The sequence below is a fragment of the Lissotriton vulgaris genome, chromosome 7, assembly GCF_964263255.1.
Source record: "Lissotriton vulgaris chromosome 7, aLisVul1.2, whole genome shotgun sequence".
Taxonomy (NCBI): Eukaryota; Metazoa; Chordata; class Amphibia; order Caudata; family Salamandridae; genus Lissotriton; species Lissotriton vulgaris.
In genome coordinates this window covers 1428929128-1428950892 of record NC_141695.1, presented here as the reverse complement: position 1 = coordinate 1428950892, position 21765 = coordinate 1428929128, and the positions used below count along the sequence as shown (strand labels likewise).

The 21765-nt window shown below is 45.1% G+C and overlaps 1 protein-coding gene across 1 annotated transcript in view; it reads left to right on the top strand.

Annotated features, from left to right (window-relative positions):
• EMILIN3 (elastin microfibril interfacer 3) overlaps nt 1-21765 on the top strand; it is a 140383-nt gene that overhangs the window by 106727 nt on the left and 11891 nt on the right. The gene's annotated exons all lie outside the window — the stretch shown is intronic.

Genomic DNA, 21765 nt, shown 5'->3' with positions numbered 1-21765 from the left:
CTGGATTCCCTACATGCTTCCTGCTTACCACTTTTCTCTCCACTTTATTCGCCCTCCACATTGGTTTTCCTCTAGAACTTTGTTCTTCCCATAGCATGTTTCACCTTCTTTTATATTTATTTCCTCTTCTTCTTCGTTTGCATCTTACCTCTTCCTTCCTTTTAACACCACCTTGCTCTCCTTCAGTCATTTCCTCCATCCCTCATTATTCTCACAGCTAATATAATGTGGCATGAACTGAAATTAGGAACTATACACAAAGTCTGAGTGAGTAACGTCTGTACTCAAAGGGGACTGACTGCCACCATCCCCCAAATATAATTTGTGTGACCCTCAAATGAAAAGTTGGTAAAAGTGGAGAGGTGCTGGTAAAGAGGACATTTTTCAATTTCCTTTCAAAAATGCCCACAACTGTCATATATGTGCCTGTCAAAGGGAGCTCCTTACAACCTGCTTTGGGTCCTCATGGCCAGTTCCCTTCATCAGTGAAATAAAAAGACAGACAGGGCCAGGTGCAGACCTCGAGGAACAGTCGCCCATTCTACTTCCATTTTGTTTCTCTGGTGTAGCATGGTAGCATACACTAGTCATGGTGAGTTTAAGTTTGCAATAAGAGCTTCACTACCCAGGAAACTTGGCTGTTGGACTGCCCGCTGAGTTCGCCTTGGACCTCACACTTCTGGTTCTCGTCCCAGGTCCTCTGGCATATTGATAACATATTTCTTAGAGGTCAGAGGCAGTGGTGTAAGATTTTGTTTAGGACGACATGCTTTTTCCCATCTAAGCATGGCCTGGGTTGTCATTGTCATACAAAAAGCCCCAACATTAAAACAATACACTAGCAAAAACTTAACCAACTAATCAGGAATACTGATTGCAACTAATGAATTTGAAACATATAGACTTGTCAATTTATCTCTGGGACTAGCAAAAAATGCAACTCACATTGCAAAGTGACAAAGACTTCAGTCTCCGAAAATAACAAGCATTGCAACCCTCGAGAGAGTGTCAATATACGCCCACAGTTGGTGGAAATTAGCCATTTTTCCCCCAGAACACTGTTTTCTGGGAGGTCTATATATTCAAAGCTATTTAGAGGTATACCCAAGATAACCCGGTCATGCTCCACCCCAAATTTCACTGATAGTCCTACTTTAAAAAGCTGCCCATCCTTCGATTAAGGATATGTTGTCCCGGGAACCCCAATGTAGAGTTTAGACAAGCAAGCAAGAGACCTTGGAGGTTCACATCTCAGGATAGCACAATTCTGGGAGCAGAAAAGCATATAAATTGTCAAGGTCCCTTCTCACATGAGTTCCTGTCAATGCCAGATCGTAAAGGACCATGCTCTTCTAATAACACAGTGGCAAATTCAATTAGGACTAATGCAGCAACGAGATAACATCTATTTATTCGTTAATCAAGCAAAGGAGCATTTTATCCTAACTTCACTTTTGAATATTTGTGAACTCAAATTGGAATATGTTGTACTCACTTGACAAACAACTAAACTAATCTGTCTAATGGATGTATAGCCTGGTCCATCGAAATATCATTAGTTAATCCCCAAATGTGTTTTCTAAATGTGGTTGCATTGGTTTACCCTAAAATTTCCAACATTACCACAAAGTGAGTTTAAAGTAAAACAACACAATACAAAGTTAACATCAAACACATGGCGGCTCTGGAAGCATAGAGTTTAGATTTCTACAGAGGAAAGCCGAAATTTCATAGCTAATTGCGAACAGATAGCATTTGACACACTTCTGGAAGAAGCCATTATCAATCAAAACTTCTCAATTTTATTGGAGATTAATTTAGGAAAGTTGACAGTGGGCCAATGTCACTTCTTCATTCTATTTGAGAATAATTTAGGAAAGTTGACAGTGGACCAATGGGAAATTGAATAACTCAATTGCTTAGAAGAGCAGTTGATTAACTAAAAATTCCATTGTTCCATACTGCGGATTATGCTGTCTTTGCAAGCTCAGACAAGGTTTCGCCTGCATTTTGCCATGGCCACATACATAAATATTTGGCAAGTTACTTAAATTTCCCTATTGATTTTTAGCATCGGACACTTGTTATTAATTGATATGTTAGTGGTAGCTTCCAAGTATGTGAACAATTCTTGCCTAGAATTGGCAAGTGCAGGGCAGTCATTAAATGTATGCGTTATGTTGCATTCTGTGATAGCCAGTTGGTAAAACTATATTCTTCATTTTTCGGGTCTGTTAATAGCCAGAGATTTGTCTAGAGCAGTAGCAAGGGTACATACTTAATTAACTAAATGAAATCTATAATGGCCTACTCCTAGCCAAGGTCTTGTTTCCACATGGTTTGCCTCCTCCCTCAGTCACTCAATATTTTTTCTAATGGTACGAAATACTTTGAGCTTTTGCTCATTTGATCAGGCTGTAACAGCCTCCTTATTACAGGATGGATATTCAATTTACAGTTCACAATATTGCTTTCCAAAAAGAAAATCACAGTAAGGTACTTACAGACACATTTTCAAGCTATCTGAAATAGGTCCTGTACTCCCCAAAAGGACAAAGTGCCCCATCAGTCATTGTCCCCTGCATTTTAATATCTATATATCTTGCTCTTTAAAGATATCAGGGGGTGATGGATAATGCCGTGTAGGTAACATTGAGACATTTCAAATAATATGTGTGTGGATGTCTCCTGAGGCACAGATATGTGCTGTAATACTACCGCGACAGTTCTTCCAAATAAAGTTTAAACCACTGTTGTATATATCTTCAAAGTATTTTATTCATACTTCACAGTGCGTCTCGCATTTAACTTTTATCTTCCATTCAATTCAATATATGGAAATATATCCTCATGGTCATTACTACATTCTTATCTTATTGTATGATTCCATAATTCCATCATTCCAATGCATTTCGGCATAAATGCCTTCATCAGGAAAATCTGCAATAATAAACGAAATTCCTGAAACTCTACCTCTAGGTTAAATAATATTCTTCACCTTACGCTTACCTTATTAGTTTGGTGGGCAATTGAGTAAATTAATATAGTACTGATATTCCAAAACTGTCTTCCATGTCTTGTTGCTCATTTATATATTAAATGTTGAGCAACCAAGATACATTCATAAGTGCAGGAAATTCAAATTTGTCATAAAGGTGTACTTCAAGACTATGCAAATTCTCATTTGTTGCTGCTTAGACAGTGTTATTATTTGAAATATATTCTATGATGTAACTGCGCACTGCAAATTCTTTAATATAAACTTGTATCCAATTAATTCCTGCTCCTCAGGATTACTCCCTGCGTTGGAGTAATATCTAAATACGAAAGAGTTGCACCAACACTATGTGTGTGGATGTCTCCTGGGGCACAGATATTTGCTGAAATACTACACCGGAAGTTCTTCCAAATAAAGTTTAAATGTCACCTTGAGGGGAACTCCGAGCTCGTGCTGTTACACTGTCGCTTTAATGAATTGTAGCGTGTAAGCCTATATCCTAAACCCCACCCCCAACACAGCGTCACACGCCGACTAATCCTAGCGAGGGAACCCATGGCGGTTTCTCTGTAGCTTTGTCCAGATTTCAGGATTTAACGCATCTAGCATCCAAAAGCGGTAAGCGTACAATCAAGCAATTTGAAGTTTGAGTTCAGCGCGGTCGCGCACCATGAATAACTGCCAGAGCGTAAAGAACACGTTAAAATAGACCCCAAATACGATACATGGTGCTCAAATATAGACCGTTATCCCACATAGACTAATTGCTTGTAGTTGCACGCGAGCTCCCGGTTAAGAACTCGGCAAATGAAGGTTTTCTCAGAAACACTTAGAATACCCGATGGTTGCATAATGCGACATTACCCCCCCCTCCATGGTGTGTTAAATCGTTAGATTGAAACATGCATTTAAGAAGCCAATATATACATTTTTATAAATTGCAGCGCTAGAATACACTAGAAACTAAGGTGCATGAACAGTTACATGAATAGATGGGAAGCATTTATGGGATTAATCCTACAGTGACAACATGTTTAAAACAAATTGTTATATTATTTAACCTAGAGGTAGAGTTTCAGGAATTTCGTTTATTATTTCAGATTTCCCTGATGAAGGCATTTATGTCGAAATGCATTGGAATGATGGAATTATGGAATGATACAATAAGATAAGAATGTAGTAACGACGATGAGTATATATTTCCATATATTGAATTGAATAGAAGATAAAAGTTAAATGCGAGACGCATTGTGAAGTATGAATACAATATTTTGAAGATAGTTACAACAGTGGTTTAAACTTTATTTGGAAGAACTTCCGGTGTAGTATTTCAGCAAATATCTGTGCCCCAGGAGACATCCACACACATAGTGTTGGTGCAACTCTTTCGTATTTAGATATTACTCCAACGCAGGGAGTAATCCTGAGGAGCAGGAATTAATTGGATACAAGTTTATATTAAAGAATTTGCAGTGCGCAGTTACATCATAGAATATATTTCAAATAATAACACTGTCTAAGCAGCAACAAATGAGAATTTGCATAGTCTTGAAGTACACCTTTATGACAAATTTGAATTTCCTGCACTTATGAATGTATCTTGGTTGCTCAACATTTAATATATAAATGAGCAACAAGACATGGAAGACAGTTTTGGAATATCAGTACTATATTAATTTACTCAATTGCCCACCAAACTAATAAGGTAAGCGTAAGGTGAAGAATAAATCCAGTTTTGATAGTTTGCCAGCTCTTCTAGCACTGAGAAATGCCTATGTGCACTAGTAATATTAGATTCTAACTTGTAAAAAAATTGATTCAGAGCGTACAGCTGTGGTGCCCAACTTAGAAATGAGTCAGAACATTTTGGCATTTTAATTAAATTGCATCTATTAATTCGTATCGGAGATCACTTTAAAAAAAAATCCACCAGATTTGATTAAATAACTTCTTAGTCCTGGCTGTAGATTCTGGAGTTGTCGAAAGTTAATATTGCACGAAGATTAGTTATCCTCTTGGAAGAATTGGGAGGCAAAGCAGTGTCACAAGCTTGGATAATTTTTGTTTTGGAAACTTTACTGTATAGTGTTAGTTGCCAAAATGTAATAGCAATCTTTCCGATTGCTGCCAGAGCATCTGCCAGGTTATGAGATCAGACTGTAACATTATCTACTTATTGATGCATTTTAACTTACCTGGACTGTGTGTGCACTGGCTCCTTATTCTTATGTTCCACTTTCTGAACACCAGCACCATCTAGCCCTGTAGTCTACTTTAGCAGGTCTGGACCGGCTCGCATAGAAACTGTGGAAGCGTGTTCAAAATATGCACTCAGCCAAGGTACTAAAGTACACTTAGATGACCCTGTACTGCTTGGCAGTATTATTTCGAGAGCTCTTCATCCAGCACCGCTAACACATCCTCTAAACGCTCAGACTAAATTCACCAAAGCCCCTGGATGATATGTGGTTTAGCGTTTTTAATCCTGCTCAACAAGTAACATAAATCTATTGCAACTAAATCTTTGCCTGCACAACCCACTCCACTTATAATCAATGGCCATACAATGCTAACTACAACTGAGGAGGGTAGTTAATTTTGAGTGTTGCCCTTGGAGCTGCCTGTCCCTTCTAAATGGACTATCTCTAAGGTTTCTGTTCCCTCCTATGCTCCTGCACAGGTTAGAGTATATTTCTGATTGGAACCCTGCATTCTATCAGTCTGCCTTCTTCATATCTTGACTAACACCTTACAGTGGAAATATGTAGGTCAGAAACAATTCAGTAGAGGTCTAAGCTCTATTCTCCTATTCGAAAAACGTACACCAAGCAACTACAAGGATAATGTCCCAACTTTTCTTTAAATGGAGCCCATGGGCATTGGTTCACCAGTTAAAACAAGTAATTTAGGGAAAAAACCTTCATAGTATTGAAGAACAAAAACTATCGTCATCCACTTGGTCATCTAAAAGAATAAAGGCAACTTACATTCTTTCACTCAGCAATTTTATTCTAGCATAGCAATGATATTACCCCAAACAACCATATAGAAACTAAGCCATAAACGCTGTACGTGAACACTAAATACAAACTTAGCAAAAGTCAAAACTCCTTAGGATTGCATATGAAGGAAAGCTCTGGGATAAAATTCCACTGTGCCCTTCAAAACTGTAAATCAGCTATTGCCCAGAATACCAAACAAGCATCTGCAATGCAATAGGTCTTGCATTAGGAAAGTTTGAGCTATTGGAATTGCAAATGACACATTTTTAGGTCTCGCCTGTCGATGCGCATGCGCATCGAGCTTGCGAGACTATGGGGGCTTATCCACTCTTGAACCAACTTGCAAGGAATCGTGGCGATTCCTTGCAGTGCCCGTGACTTTTAAGCTCAATGCGCATGCGCATTGAGCTTAAAAGCGCGTGCACATCAGTTCCCTCATCCGCACGTCGCATTTCTCCTCCCCAGCTCCCCTCCCCAGCTCCGCCCCCTCACTTCTTGATTGCACGGCCGCTAGGCCGTGCCTCCCCTACTCTCCTCCCCCCTCCTCCTCCTACTCTGCCTGCCGTGTCGCACCTCTCCCCTCTCCGCCCCCTGCACACTGGCTTGAATTGTACCGAAGACTGGACCTCCCAGATCTAGGCTACAGCGTTGTCTCGAATTGCACCACTCTTACTCTTAGAGCTTCCAAGCTCTTTCTTCTGTATGCCCTCAATCCATATTGTGGACGCTCTGCATGCACCTTTGGTCTGTCCATATATTTTTTCATTACACTCCCAACCCAAAATGGCCGACACTTTCTGCCGCGCGCCCATTGGTCATTTGCTTCCATGTGACCGCGAGCGGCTTTCTTATTATGACAACACATTGCTGAGGGCGTATCGTGAAGATCTCTCACGCCTACCAAGGACCCCCATTGCGGACCTGCAATTCTTCCTGTGGGGTAAGCCCTTATAGATGCGCGACATATTCGAGGCTCCAGACATGCTTTATTTATTTGAACCCGCCTTCAATTTTTATGTGTCAATTGTTTATGTGCACTTTCCCTTCCCGCACTTTATCCATCAAGGGCACTGTTCCCGCTGGTAAGCTCGTTTATTAGATCACCCTTTTTTCACTGCACACTCGGTAATTGATACCCCAGTTCACTCTCCCCTCTCTCCCCACAGACGTCTTCAATACTCCCCTTGGCCCCACCTCGTGGTAAGTTTTTTCCGCAATAATGGCAGCCCCTTTTTTGGGCAATATCACCGTAATTAACTGTCTAATTCCTTTCCCCTTAGACACTTGTTATACTTTGCATACAGCGCTGAACTCCTCTCAGCTTCATTCCACCGGTAAACCTCTCTCACGGTCCCTTACTCCTGCACTCCTTTAGAGTACTTCACTTATGGCTAGCAATGTTGCATTCCAAATGCTATAGGTGTCACATTCGCAAAAGTTATAACTATTGGCATTGTAAATGACAAAGCTATCAATTTAGCTATTTTAAAAACCAACAAATAAATAAAATATTTGTCATTTACAAGACCAATAGCTCCAACTTTTCTAATGCGAGACCTATTGCATTTCCAATGCTTGTTTAGTTAGGTTTTGTTTTTGAAAATAGCAAAATTAATAGTTTTGTCATTTACAATGCCAATAGTTATAATTTTCGCAAATGTGACACATAGCACTTGTAATGCAATATGTGTTGTATTTACATGACTTACATGTATTGATATTACAAATAACAATGGCTTTTAATTTTTTTTTACATAATTAATACTTAAATAAAAGGTATTGTAAATTATAATGGCAATAGCTTAACTTGTGAAGATTATGTTCTGTGTGTTTTATTGTTACAAAAGTCCTAAAACAGAAGTGAAATATTAACATGTTTTTGTTACATTTGTAATAAAGCTTGAAACATTGAGAGAACATATTTGAATTAGTTGTTGAATGGTTGCACAGATTGATGTTGTGGTGGCGAATGAGTGATGCGGGGTGAGGATGTGTTTGGGTGAGAGGGTGTGTGAGGGTGAGGGGGTGAGGGGGTGTGAGGGTGAGGGGGTGTGAGGGTGGGTGAGAGGTGTTGAGAGGGGGTGTGAGTGAGGGTGTGTGTGTGAGGGTGAGGGGGTGTGTGAGGGTGAAGGAGTGTGTGGGGGTGAGGGGGTGTGTGGGGGTGAGGGGGTGTGTGAGGGTGAGAGTGTGTGTGAGGGTGAGGGGATGTGTGAGGGGGTGTGTGAGGGTGAGTGAGGGAGGGTGAGGGGGTGTGAAGGTGAGTGAGGATGTGTGGGCGGGGAGGTGTGAGGGTGTGAGGATGAGTGAGGCTTTGATTGTGTGAGGGTGAGTGTGCGATGGTGTGACGGTGAGTGAGGGTTTGATGGTGTGAGGGTGAGTGTGTGATGGTGTGAGGGTGCGAGGATTTGAGAGGATGGGGGGATGTGAGGGTGAGAGGGTTGTGAGGGTGTGAGGGTGGGTGAGGGAGTGTGAGGCTGAGTGAGGGTGTGAAGGTGAGGAGGTGTGAGGGTGTGCGAGGGTGAGTGAGGGTGGGAGAGAGGGTGTGTGAGGGGAGGTGAGGGTGTGATGGTGTGTGAGGGTGTGTGGGGATGAGGGTGTGTGGGGATGAGGGTGTGGGGGTGAGGGTGTGGGGGTGAGGGTGAGTGGGGGTGAGGGTGAGTGAGGGTGTGTGAGGGTGTGTGAGGGCGTGTGAGGGGGTGTGAGGGTGAGGAGGTGTGAGGGTGAGTGAGGTGTAAGAGTGAGTGAGGGTGTGAGGATGAGGAGGGTGTGTGTTTTCTGCAGAAACGGTTGTACTTGGCCCAGTTTGTAGAGAGGCATAGTGAGATGGCCCCAGTGGCAAATGACCTTAACCACCACACTTGGGGTCGAGTAGCTACGGCCTGTCCTGTGCCCCTCCCCGACTGGGATCTGACAGTGCAAATAAACATCCTAAAAAATGTTTCAAAGTACCGACCATGCTTATTTTAATAACTTTATGTGTAGCGCTTTCTAATATGAAAGTAATCGCTGTCCCGTAACCAAAATAAAAACAACTCAAGAAAGATGAAGTGGTCGGCTATTACAAAGATGTGGAAAAAGTCAAGGAACTTTAGGGGATAATGATGGTTTTCAATATGAACAGTAAAGATAGAAGAAGAAAAAATGTCTCAAGCTGTAAAACTAGGTAAATAGTAAAGTGGAAAGGGCCGATGACTTTTTTACAGAAAGTTAATAAATGGCCATTTTTATTGTATAATACTTGCTGCTTCCTAGCGATGCAGCTCTACGTAATGTACCAATTACATTGTTCTTAAATCATTTACCTGGTAAGTAAGATGCTCAGAATCGGCCCTGAATTGATTTGGATGCAAGACATGTCCATCACACAAGATACCAGCCGCAAATGCTCAGTTGAGTGTTAGCTCATGGGCAACTGAAACCACTGAAGGAAGTAAGCCAACAACACGCAACTCCCACTCGCGTGCACATCTCCTGCCCTTGTAGTGATCGGGAGGGTGCCGCCGCGCTGCCCGCGGCAACCCGGAAGCTCTTGGTTGGCCGGCCAATCCGCTCGCGGCCGACCGGAAGTCCCGCCTCCCGAGGTCCGTGAGAAGGCATGCCGGCGCATGGAGCGCCCTGCCGGTCCGGGGTAGCCCGGGTCCCCAGGAGGGGGCCGGGGAGAAGGAGGAGTGTGGCGCCTGTTGCGGGGCTCCTCTGACCTGAGGGAGCCCCGATTCAGAAGAGGAGACGCGCCGCGCCGTGAGGAGCGGAGCGCGAGAGGAGTCCCGCCGGAAGAGCGCAGTCGGTGAGTGGGGCCCAGGGCTGATGTGAAGTCCGTGCGTGCCTGTGTGTATGCCTGGGGGGGGGGGGAGGGGAGGGGGGGAGTGTGTGTGTGCGCGAGGGAATGTGTGTGTGCATGCGTGACTGTGTGTGATTGAGAGAGAATGCGAGGCAGGGGATAGTGTGCCGTGTGCCTGTATGTGTGCAGTGTGCCTGCGTGTGCATGCGCGCGCCTGTGTGTGTGTGTGCGTGCGTGCATGCATGCAGAGGGGTGGGGGCTGCCTGTGTCTGTGTGTGAGCAAGGGCTTTGCTCCGCGCAAGCGCAGCTCAGACGCGCGCTCCTGAGGTGAAATCTGACATTGTCAAAGCGCGCGTCTGATAGCTGTCCACATTCCTAAATACGGGCCACAATAGGTCTGAAGCAGACACCTTCAATGCTCACGCATTGAGGGTAGGTCTGCTCGACCTAAAAAGCAGCTTACATTCATGATCATAATGTAGATTTTTTGGTGCTAAGTTTTCTGATACATTTCAGAGCACAGATAGTCTGAGTGCATGCCTTGAAAAAACAGGAAAATCTCTGTTTTTGAATCCTTCCAATTCTTGCAAATAGATGGTCATCAACAAAACATACTAGATTTGATATTATCTATCACTCGCCTGGAAATCAGCTCAGATTTGTTAATTAATGTGTGGAGTACATGTCAAATCAACTACTAAAATAATTGTAATATTTTTTCTGGGTGTTTTGAATCTTTTTTGTGAGACACACAAATATGATCAACCTCGAAATCTAGGCACTTTTCCTAAAAATAAATGAACCAAAACCCAACAAAGATAAGGGAATCTCCTTCCGCTAGCCTCAGCTCTGTATAGCCATATATGATTTGTCATTGTTTGTGTGAGGATCACCTTTGGATCACTTTGTGATTCCATTCGCTCTTGTGACCGCCAATCAAAAACCATATCTAGCCAAGCTAAGAAAGAACTGATCTGAGCCACGATGTTAGTGAGCTTTAATCCAGGCACAACACATGATCACAACTGAACATAAACTTGGTTTTGCAAACAAAGAATCCTCTACCCCTTCAACTATTAACCTTTTAGACCAAACTTATGTAGCTCTATTAAACTGTAATAAAATCACAGCTAAATGTGTTGACACCACAGCTCTCCTAACACTGAAGAGACAGAAAGTCAAAATAGCAGGAACGCCGTACTCCTGAAGAAAAATTCTGCTTTAAATAAATATCGCCTAAAATCTTGGATAGTAACCTATGAGAAAAATATTCTACAAGCCAAAGAAAACGACTTCTAAAGAAACCAGAATTCATTCCTCAAGCAAGACCATGTTGAAACCTTGACCCCCCCAAAAAAATCGATGATTCTTCCCACCTTATATGTTCTTTGACTGCACAGGCACACCATTTGTAACTAAACTCATGGAAAACTGTGTAGCTACAGAGCTAAGACAATATTTGAAAGCATGAAAAAGTGAATGATAACTCCATGAAAAGTGCTTCTTAATTGTATTAAATGTATCCTCAGCCTTAAACACAACAAACCACAATATCCTCCTTCTGACTCCAAAACAAAAACGCGGAATAGATAAGCTAGAAGTACAATTGTTCAAACCTAACCATATATAAAAAGGTGCAATATGTATAAATTGAAAAACTGTGTCTGGATCTGGACACAAGCCGGCTCACATTTTCCATCCTAACAGAGAAGGCAGAAAATCTGTTAAAGCTGTATAAAAATGATGTTCGCACTATGCTTGTGCAGCTAAAAAATAAAAGAGATAAAAATGCCTTTGCTGGAGGCTAAAATGCCACCAAAGCACTGTTAAGTTGTGCCAAACACACATTACAGTGTTACTTTAATCACTGCGAAGAAATCAGTTGTTATTAATTATTTCATCTTCGTAGACACATTTCCCCCATGGTACTCACTTCTTTCAAGAGAAACAAACATTTGCAATGCAATAGGTCTCGCATTTGCAAGAGTTTAAGCCATTAACATTGTAAATGACAATGCCTTTTATTTATGTTTTAAAAACCAAAACACACATAAAAGTCATTGTCATTTACAATGCCAATAACTCAAACTCACGTAAATGCGGGACCTATTGCACTGCAAATGCTTGTTTCCTGATGTGACTGGACAGCTCCTCACACAACAAGCACACAAACTACTGAGCACAACTTTAAGTTAGTGGTGAAGGCCTGAAGCGATCACACGCAACCCCACTGTGCTCTCAGGCTGTGAAATCGCCTATGCAAACAACAGGTAACTGTCCCGGCTGCTTGAAATGCATGGCGCGCTGAAGGTAAGGAAAGCATGTCCTGCCTACAGCAGGGCAAAACCCATTAAAGAAAATAGTGCTTACAGAATAAATGAAATATATTGTGTACCAACAGAAGTAAAAGGGCCAGTCAATGTGAGAGGTTTCAAATGAAGACAAGGCGGTACTAAGGAGGGACTAACAAGGCGATTAAGGATTCAGAAGCCAGCATTTACAAAGGAAAAGGACACAAGCCAATGAAAAATAAAGGCGTAGAGAGGGCGGAGCTTCAAATCCCTAACTCAATACAGTATGGGCCGCAGAGCAGCGCATGCTCTGCCAAGGCTCGACCTAAAAATGGAGGATTGTGCACTACTGAAGAAAATATCCTTTTGTCATTCTTTAACCCCTTCGGCACTGGTGACGGAACCGCTCCGTCACCAGCCTCGGTCGCGCTGTGCTGGTGACGGAACGGTTCCGTCACGGCCTGCTCAGCGCGCCTGCGCGGTGCGTCCTATTGGGCGGGCGGGGCCGTGACGGAACCACTCCGTCAAAAGCACAGGGCGCCCTAGGCTCGTGATGGAGCGGTTCCGTCACGAGTACGGGAGCGCCGCGTGGCCCCCCTCCCCATTAGCGCTGCAGCGGAATAGCCGCCGCAGCAAAGGGGTTAATTACGCTACTTCACTCCTTTTACTTTTCCAAGACCAAAAATACTTTTCTGAGTGGAAAGGTGATGGGCTGATTCTCCGCTGACTGGCACTGTGCTCTACTACACTATATGCTCGCTGTGGCAATGACTATCAAATGTTCTTTAACATTTCTAAACATATTGTTAGATCCATCTCGGTCAACAGTTAAGTACTGTAATGAATGATCAACTAATTGCAAAGGTTGTCAATGCAGACAAATAATGTATATTCATCTTCTAAGTAAACATTAAAGCCAGTACTAAGCAGGAAGGGGAAGCCCCGGAGCAAGATGGCGAATGAGTAGTCCTGTGGTGTCCCGGCTCCTCCCTGGGCTCCTAAACTTTATGTAGCAAAAGGTTGTAGGGACAGGGCAAACCAGGTGCTGTAGTCAGGATCAGCAGAACTTCTCTATTGCTAGTGGATGCAGTCCCCATGTCAGAACTCACATTAGTGCTGCAGCAGCAGGTGGGGTAAAGAGCATCCGTGGTGGAGGAATGGTGCCAAAGAATGTCAGCGCCGCCTGTGACAAGACAGAGAGCAACCACTCTAGTTCTCGTACAGCAGCTGGTTCAGCAGGAGTTTCCAGTTGGCCGAAGCAAAACCGATTCAGTGGCAGTGCTGGAGTGAGCTAAGAGGCTAGAGCTGCCAAATGGGCTGATGGAGCTGCAACTGCTAATGGGGTGGAGGTTAGTGCCTGACCACAATGGGTGAGCAAAAGCTACAAGGAATTCCACAACCAGCGATAACAGACTTTTTTTGTACGCCCTGGGTAATCTTGGTTCTTTTGCAGTGGCGGAGCAAGCAGGGTAAGTAGGGGGACGGACTCTTCCCCTCCGTGAGTGGATATGCATCCTCTCCAGATTATGCTGACGCTGGAAGTGTGCAGGAGGCTCAAGAGACGCAGGGCGCTGTGTATGGAGCAAGGGAACAGACTGTGCTGATGGCTACAGAGCTACTGGAGGTTGATCGAGACGGTGAGGCCTCTTAGATTTACCAACATGAACGTTGATGATGCAGAGAGGGCGAGGATTCGCAATAGCTGGGATTCAGAGGGGAATTTGGGACTAGCTGACTCAGGAATTGGCAACTGTACAGAGGAAGGAGGGACATATTGAGTCTGATGGGGCAGGGGACAACCAAAATCTCGATCTTTCCTGGGAGGGGTGGCTTTATTCCCTCATGGATGAGTATTAATCTACTGATATAAGTTTTGGAACAAGTGAGGATGAACTCTGTGATTCCCTGTTCGGTGAGAGTGGTGGCAGCTTTTGTATAATACAGAGGGCACTTGGAAACACAAGAAGCAACTAAAGTCACAAAAGGCTCAAGAGAAGCAAGAGAGGCCCCCCTCTAAGGATGGGAAAACAAAGGAAGTATACCAGCCAGCAGATGTACGGAAATGGGACTATTCTGAGTACTATTAAGGAACATCAAACAGAGACTAGACCTGAGAGCTGGAGAGCCAAATTAGCCACTAAACAACTTCAAGGTGTAATTAAAGAAAAGTGGCAAAATCCTTGGTCGGGATTTGAGATAAACTCAGTGCCACAGAAGAGAGAACAAAAGAGGCTGAAATAGAACTGGGGAGGTGCAAGGGTCAGGTTGAGATGCAGGATGGTCAACTTTCCGATATCCTATGGAAGACTGATGGTTTTAAGAATCGCCAAAGGCAAAATAATCTTCGGTTTCTTGGGGTAAGGAAAGGGTGGATGACAGTGATTTTAGATCTTTTTTGCTCGATTTGCTAAAGATTGCCTTCCCAGAACTCGGGTCTTGGAACTGGCGAGATGGAAGTACAAAGGGTGCATAGATATCCACTTATGCGTAGGAACCAGAATCCCACAGGAGGAGCAACAGAAAGCCAGCTCGAGTAGCATTGGTCTACTTTGGGAATTTTCCCCTCAAACAAGTCATTTTTGAGGAGGCGCGACCTGATGCGCAGGAGAACTATAAGGATTTCTTGTTCTTTGTACTCCCTGATTTTGGCCATGCCACAGTGGAAAGGAGATGGCAGTTAAGACAGCTAATAAAAGCTTTTCAGGAAGCTGGAGGGGAAAGGGGTTGCGCATTCCCCATCTTCACTTGTAACACCCTAGCTCCTAGCTGTTATAAATGCTCAAAATAAATACATTGGCTTGCGGTTTTCATGGCTGATTAATTTATTTATTTATTTTGGAATTTTGTAAAGCGCATGGTTACGCGCTCCGGCGTGTCCCGCGCTGAGAGAGAGCCTGTAAGAGGGATAGGAAGTTACAGTAGTGCTAGGCGGAAAAGGTGGGTTTTGAGGGCTTTACGAAATTTGGTCTCAGAGGGTTTGAGGCGCAATTCAGCTGGAAGCAGGTTCCAGTGCTTGGCTGCAAGGAGCCTGAAAGATCTGCCCCCCATCCGAGCTTTACGGATTCTGGGGACAACAGCCAGACCCATGCCAGAGGATCTGAGCATCCGCTCTGGTCTATAGGGGGTGATGAGGCTATTCAAAGAGCTCACGTTCATTGATTAATTGATGAATCTCCGATCTGTCCATCTGTAAAGTTCTCCCAGTATTCACAGAGGTCATCTAGCACATGTACACACAGAAACAAACGGGCATACATGGAGACCAACACACACATGCATAGAGGCAGCCGAACATAACAGTACCCTTGCACACACGTGCTCAGGTAAATAAACGACCACAATGAATGCAGGCATCCAGAAAAATAAACGCAGAAATACTCATGTACACAGTCTACATGCAGGTACCCATGAGAGACCAGGCACACAGATCAGTAGGCATACAGAAACACTTGCACACACACTACCATAGACACACACCCTTGAACATAGGCCTAGAGACACACACGTTCCAACCTACACACACTAACAGATAGACACCGATGCACGCGGATCGTGGTTGCCCAAAGGCCTCCCAGCGCTAGAACAGTCTATAATATCAACATTTCACCTGTTACACATACAGTCACCATGCCTAGAGAAGAAATGCGTTACTTACCTGTAACAGCAGTTATCCAGTATTGGTATCTTTCATAGATTCACATGCCTGAATCATTCCCCGTCGTCGGGGTAGGAGTCCCCGGTAAATAACAATAGTAATGTCACACAGACATATACTTAGTACTAGGCCAGAGGCCTCACATTAGTAGCCTATCTAGGTCCTTATGTAAAAAGGACCAAACTTTGGCCAGGAGCCAATCAGCTACCATCACCCTTCTCCCCTTCCTGGAAGGAGCCCTAGTCCCTCAGATTTTCGTAAGCACAGTGCTACTGAGAGGGAGAGGGTGAGCCCTTCCAGGGGAGGCGGGTGGGTTGCATGTGAATCTATGAAAGATACCAATACTGGATAACTGCTGTTACAGGTAAGTAACGCATTTCTTATCCAGTATTATGGGTATCTTTCATAGATTCACATGCCTGAATCAGAATAGCAAGCAATAATGAGCACATTTCGCATAATACATTCGTAAAGACATAGCAATCTTATCATAAGTTGTTACACAGTTTACATGATACTCACAACCTGATAAGAAATGTGCGATAAATTACCTGGAAGGTGGGATGATAGGAAGAAGGCTCACCACTAATGAAATAGATGACGTAAGACAGCCTGTCCCACTGCTGCATCCTTCATAAGTTCAGAGTCCAAGCAGTAGTGCTTCGTGAACGTATGTGGTGTCTTCCATGTCGCCGCCCTGCAAATGTCGACAATGGATACCCCAGCAAAGAGCGCCATGGAGGTGGAAACCGCTCTAGTGGAGTGTGCTCGTACTTTTGAAGGTAGAGGGTGGCCCGCCTGTTGGTGACAGAAGGCGATGGCCGCTGAAATCCATCTGGAAATGCTCTGTTTTGTTAAGGCTAAGCCTTTCCTGGGTCTGCTAAATGCAACAAACAATTGGTTGGACTTTCGAAATTGCTCCGTCCTGTGAAGGTAAAATTTGAGACATCGTTTGAGGTCCAATGAGTGAAGAGATCTTTCAGCCGCAGATGATGGATTCGGGAAGAAAGATCGTAGGACAATAGGTTCGTTGAGATGGAAAGAGGACGGAACCTTCGGTATAAACTTAGGGTTAGTCCGTAGAATGACCCTGTCGTTCTTGAACTGGATGAAGGGGTCTTGCACAGAAAAAGGCCTGCAGTTCACTCACTCTCCTTGCTGACGTGAGCGCCAGCAAAAGAGCTGTTTTCCATGACAAATATTTTAGATCTGCTCTGTGGATTGGCTCAAACGGGTGTCTCATTAGTTGAGCTAGAACCACATTTAGTTGCCATGTAGGTGGAGGCGCTCTAACTGGAGGGAAAGATCTGAATAATCCCTTCAGAAACTGTTTGATTAGTCTGTTGGTCCATAATGAAGCTCCACACGAAGATCGTCTGAATCTGGATATGGCCGCCAGGTGGACCTTTATTGAAGCATGTGCCAGTCCAGAATTGGCTAAGTGGAGCAAGTAGGGCAGAATTTGTGCTGGAGTAGAAGTGAATGGATGCAAATTCTGAGCTCTACACCACAAACAGAATCTTTTCCACTTGAGGGAATACGTCTTATTAGTACTTTCAGCCCGAGCCCGGGCTAAGACGGCCCTGCATTCCTGTGGAATATCTAAATCCTGGAACTCTCTGAACTCAGGAGCCAAGCTGATAATTTTAGAGATGTTGGATCCGGATGCTGGACTTGTCCCTGGTTCATTGTGAGGAGATGTGGGCATGTCCTGAATAGAATTGGAGGTTCCAGCGATAGAAGGTGTAGCTCCGTATACCAGTGTTGGCGCGGCCACGCTGGGGCTATCAGGATCATGGTACAACTCTCTGCTTTCAGTTTCCGGAGAACCCTGGGGATCAGGGGAAACGGTGGAAAAGCGTAAGCAAAGACGTTGCACCATGTCATCGAAAAGGCATTCCCTAGGGACCTTTTCTGGGGAAGCCAGCTTGCGTAATGTTGGCATTTCGCGTTCACTTGCGTCGCAAAGAGATCCAGGTGAGGTTTGCCCCAACGGGAGAACACCGAGTCGAGCATCTGCTGGTCGAGCTCCCACTCGTGGCAAAGTGAACGCTGCCTGCTTAGCGAATCTGCCAGGGTGTTGTCTACTCCTGGGACATACTCTGCCCGCAGAGAAATGTCGTGTTGTACTAGCCAGATCCAAATTTGCTGAGATTCTCGAGACAACGTCCTGGATCGAGTACCCCCCTGCTTGTTCAGGTAGTGCATTGTGGTGGTGTTGTCCGTCCTCACAAGCACTGGGGAGTTCCTGATTCGGGGCAGAAATGCTCGAAGTGCCAGGCGCACTGCTCTCAACTCTAGCAGATTGATGTGGAGTTGCTTTTCTGCCACTGACCATTGGCCGTGTACTTGCAGTTCCTGCAGGAACGCCCCCCATCCTTCCAGTGAAGCGTCTGTGGTAATCACATGAGGAGAGATTGGGAGAAGAAAAGGGAGACCCTTGTTTAAGTTGTCGCCCAGAAGCCACCATCTCAGAGCTTTCTTCATGACCTGAGTGATCTTGATCCAGTCGTCGAAAGACCCTGTAGATTGGATCCACTGATTTGTTAAGGCTTCCTGTAGAGGCCGCATGTGTAGGCGACAGTGAGGAATGAGAAAAATGTTGGAAGACATCATTCCTAGCAATGATTTGAATAGTCGAACTTTGACTCTCTGTTTGGCCTGAATGTGGACAGCCAGGGTCTTCAGCTTGACCTGACGTTCTCTGGAAGGGAAGGCTTTCTTTTGTTGTGTATCCAACGTTGCTCCCAGGAAATTGAGACGTTGTGACGGTTGGAGAGTTGACTTTTCCTGGTTGAGTGTTAGGCCCAGATTTTTGAATAGATGAAGGCAGGCCGAAGAGGACTTGGCTACGCCTGACCGAGTCGGAGCTTTGATGAGCCAGTCGTCTAGGTAGGGAAAGACTTGGTGATGATGCTGGCGAAGGTATGCCGCTACTGGTGACAGACACTTCGTGAAGATGCGTGGAGCTGACTTCAGGCCGAATGGTAAAACTCTGAACTGGTAGTGCCTGCCTGCCACTGCAAACCTCAGAAATTGTCGATGACTCTTGTGAATGAGGACATGAAAATAGGCATCCTGGAGGTCTAAGGATACCATATAGTCTTTTGGATTGAGTAGATGTAGTACCTCCTGGAGGGTAACCATACGGAAGGACTGCTTCTTGAGGTATACATTTAGGTTTCTCAGATCCAGAATTGGTCTCCATTGCTTCTTCTCCTTTTTTCTGACCAGGAAGAATCGGGAATAGAATCCTTTCCCCTTCTGACCTCGAGGAACTCTCTCCACTGCTCTTTTCTGGAGCATTAGAGAGAGCTCTTGTTGAAGTAGGCGTAGATTCTTGTGCTGCAGAGGACATGGTGGGTTCGGAGGAGGATGTTCCACAAACTCCAAAGTGTGTCCGAAGCGAACTAACTGCAGCACCCAACGATCTGTTGTAATTTGCTTCCAATTGTGAAGGAAGTTGGTAATTTTTCCTCCAACTGCGAATTGTGGAGAAGAGGTGGAGGCATGCTGGAGAAAGCAGTCATTGGCGTCTGTAATTATCCTTCTTTCCTCCTTTCCCTCGAAAGGACGACTTGTTGTAGGAAGCTCGTCCTTGTTGTTGTCGCTGCTGATATTGAGGCCTGTACTGCTGAGAAGAGTTATAAGCGGGCTTGTAACCTTGATAGCTGCCTCGATTCTGCTGCCCTCTACCTCTGGATCCTCGAAAGGAATTAGGTTTGTATTGTAGGGTGCCTAAGGCTTTCGCCGTGTCGGTATCCTTCTTAATACCTTGCAGCATATCATCGATATGTTCACCGAAGAGCAGTTCTCCATCAAATGGCATGTCTAGAACTTTGGCTTGCACATCAGGCCGGAATGCTGTGGCTTTGAGCCAGCCCTGGCGTCTCAAAACCGCTGCTCCTGCCAGTTGACGAAATCCTGTGGAAGCGATATCCAAGGCCACATCGATCATTTCTGAGGCAGAGCGTTCGCCCTCCAGTAAAATTTTCTTAACCTCTCCTTTCTGGTCTTCTGGGATTTCCTCTAGATATGGGGCTATATCTGCCCAAATCTGTCGATTGTAGCGACCTAGTAATGCTAGAGAATTTGCAGCCCTGACTGATAGGGCGGACATAGAAGAAAATCTTTTGCCGATGGCATCAAGTTTTCTTCCCTCTTTATCAGGAGGCGCTGTTATTGCCGCTGACGGGTTGCTAGACTTCTGCTGAGCGGCCTGTGATATGACTGAGTCCGGTTTAGTTTGGCCAGTTAAACATGCGGGAGCAGTGTCTGGGGCTTTGTACTTCCTTTCAAGTCTAGCTGGCACTGGAATGAGAGAGGAAGGATTTTTCATAATTTTAAGTCCTTGCTCCCATATATAATCGATTACTGGGATGGATCGAACAGATCTTTTGAAGGATTCCTTAAAGTCATGGAGGAAACAGTCCTGCGTTTCCGAAGCTATTTGGATGTTGAATCTTGCAGCCGCTCTCCCTACTATATTATGGAATCCCCCTAAATCTTCAGGGGGTGAATCATCCTGTACTTGCTCTGGGGATGCCGGATCCTGGTTGGCGTTATCATCAGAATCCTCATCATGTATTTCACCCTCCTCATCTTGGCCTTCGTCATGTCCCATTTCTTCCTCATATTCATCCTCATCAGAAGAAATTTGAGGAGGCAATTTCTCTTGCTCCTGATGCACAACCAGCGGAGGTGGTCGCTGGCGACGTTGAGGGATTGGAGCTTCCTGCTGCGCTGGCACACCTGAAGCAGGAGCAGAAGACGGAAATCTTTGCCTATAGTCTGAAATCAGAAACTGTAGGTCAGAGACAATTGACGCCGGAAGGCATACCATAGGCTGAACAGTGGTACGCTGTCGAACTTCTTCTTGAATTGTCACCTCTTCAAGATCTTCACAGTCTGAACTCTCATGAACCTTGATGTTAAGATGAGAGGGACTGGATGCTATGGGAAACATGTTCTCCACGTCAGGGTCTTCTGCTTCTAGAAACTGCGTTGGCAGCAGTTGCTGGACTTTGCTAGGTGAAGTCATCTCTGGTGTCACCATGCATGATGACATCTTAAAATGGGTATAGGAATACTTCAGTGATGGAGAGCCCTTTGAGTGTAGATTCATTGTAGCGTCTGATGTAGCGTCTACAATAGTTGACATTTTATCATACATTTTCATCGTCGACTGCATCGACGTCGATGATGTCCTCGTCGACGTCGACGACAATGCCCTCGTCGACGGCGGCGTCGACACTGCAGAAGTCGACGACGATGGCTTCGTCGACGGTGTCGTCGTCGACGGGCTCGTCGACGGTGCCCTCGTCGACGGTGTCGTCGTCGACGGTGTCGTCGTCGACGGTGTCGTCGTCGACGGTGTCGTCGTCGACGGTGTCCTCGTCGACGGTGTCCTCGTCGACGGTGTCGTCGTCGACGGTGTCGTCGTCGACGGTGTCCTCGTCGACGGTGCCGTCGTCGACGGTGTCCTCGTCGACGGTGCCGTCGTCGACGGTGTAGTCTTCGTCGACGAGGAAGTCTTCGTCGACAGTCTCGACGTCGACGGTGTCTTCGTCGACGGTGGCTTCGACGACGATGAAGTCTTCGTCGACGATGAACTCGACGTCGACGATGGGTTTTTCGTCGACGCTGGAAGCCTTGCCTTCGTCGACGATGAAGCAGACGTCGACGGGAGCGTCGTCGACGGTTTTGTGAGAGGAATAACAGAAGGTATTGACCTACCCATCGTCGACGACGTTGTGGCAGTGGAAGCCATGGAGAAAGTAGACGCCGTGGATGTCGAAATGGATACTGTCGACATCGTCACAGGCAGGCCAGAAGATACCACAGCAGGCTTTTTGAAGGTTGTCATCTGAAGAGAAGGCTTGACCTTAGGATGACCCTCCATAGATTTTGGCTTCTTGTGAGGAGGCACAGCAGACTGACCTGGAGATGTCTGTCGAGGCCTTTTAGGAGAGGAGTGGAAACTTCTGAAGGAACACTCACTCTCACCTGAGGAGACTTGGTCCTTGTCCTTCAGTCTCTGG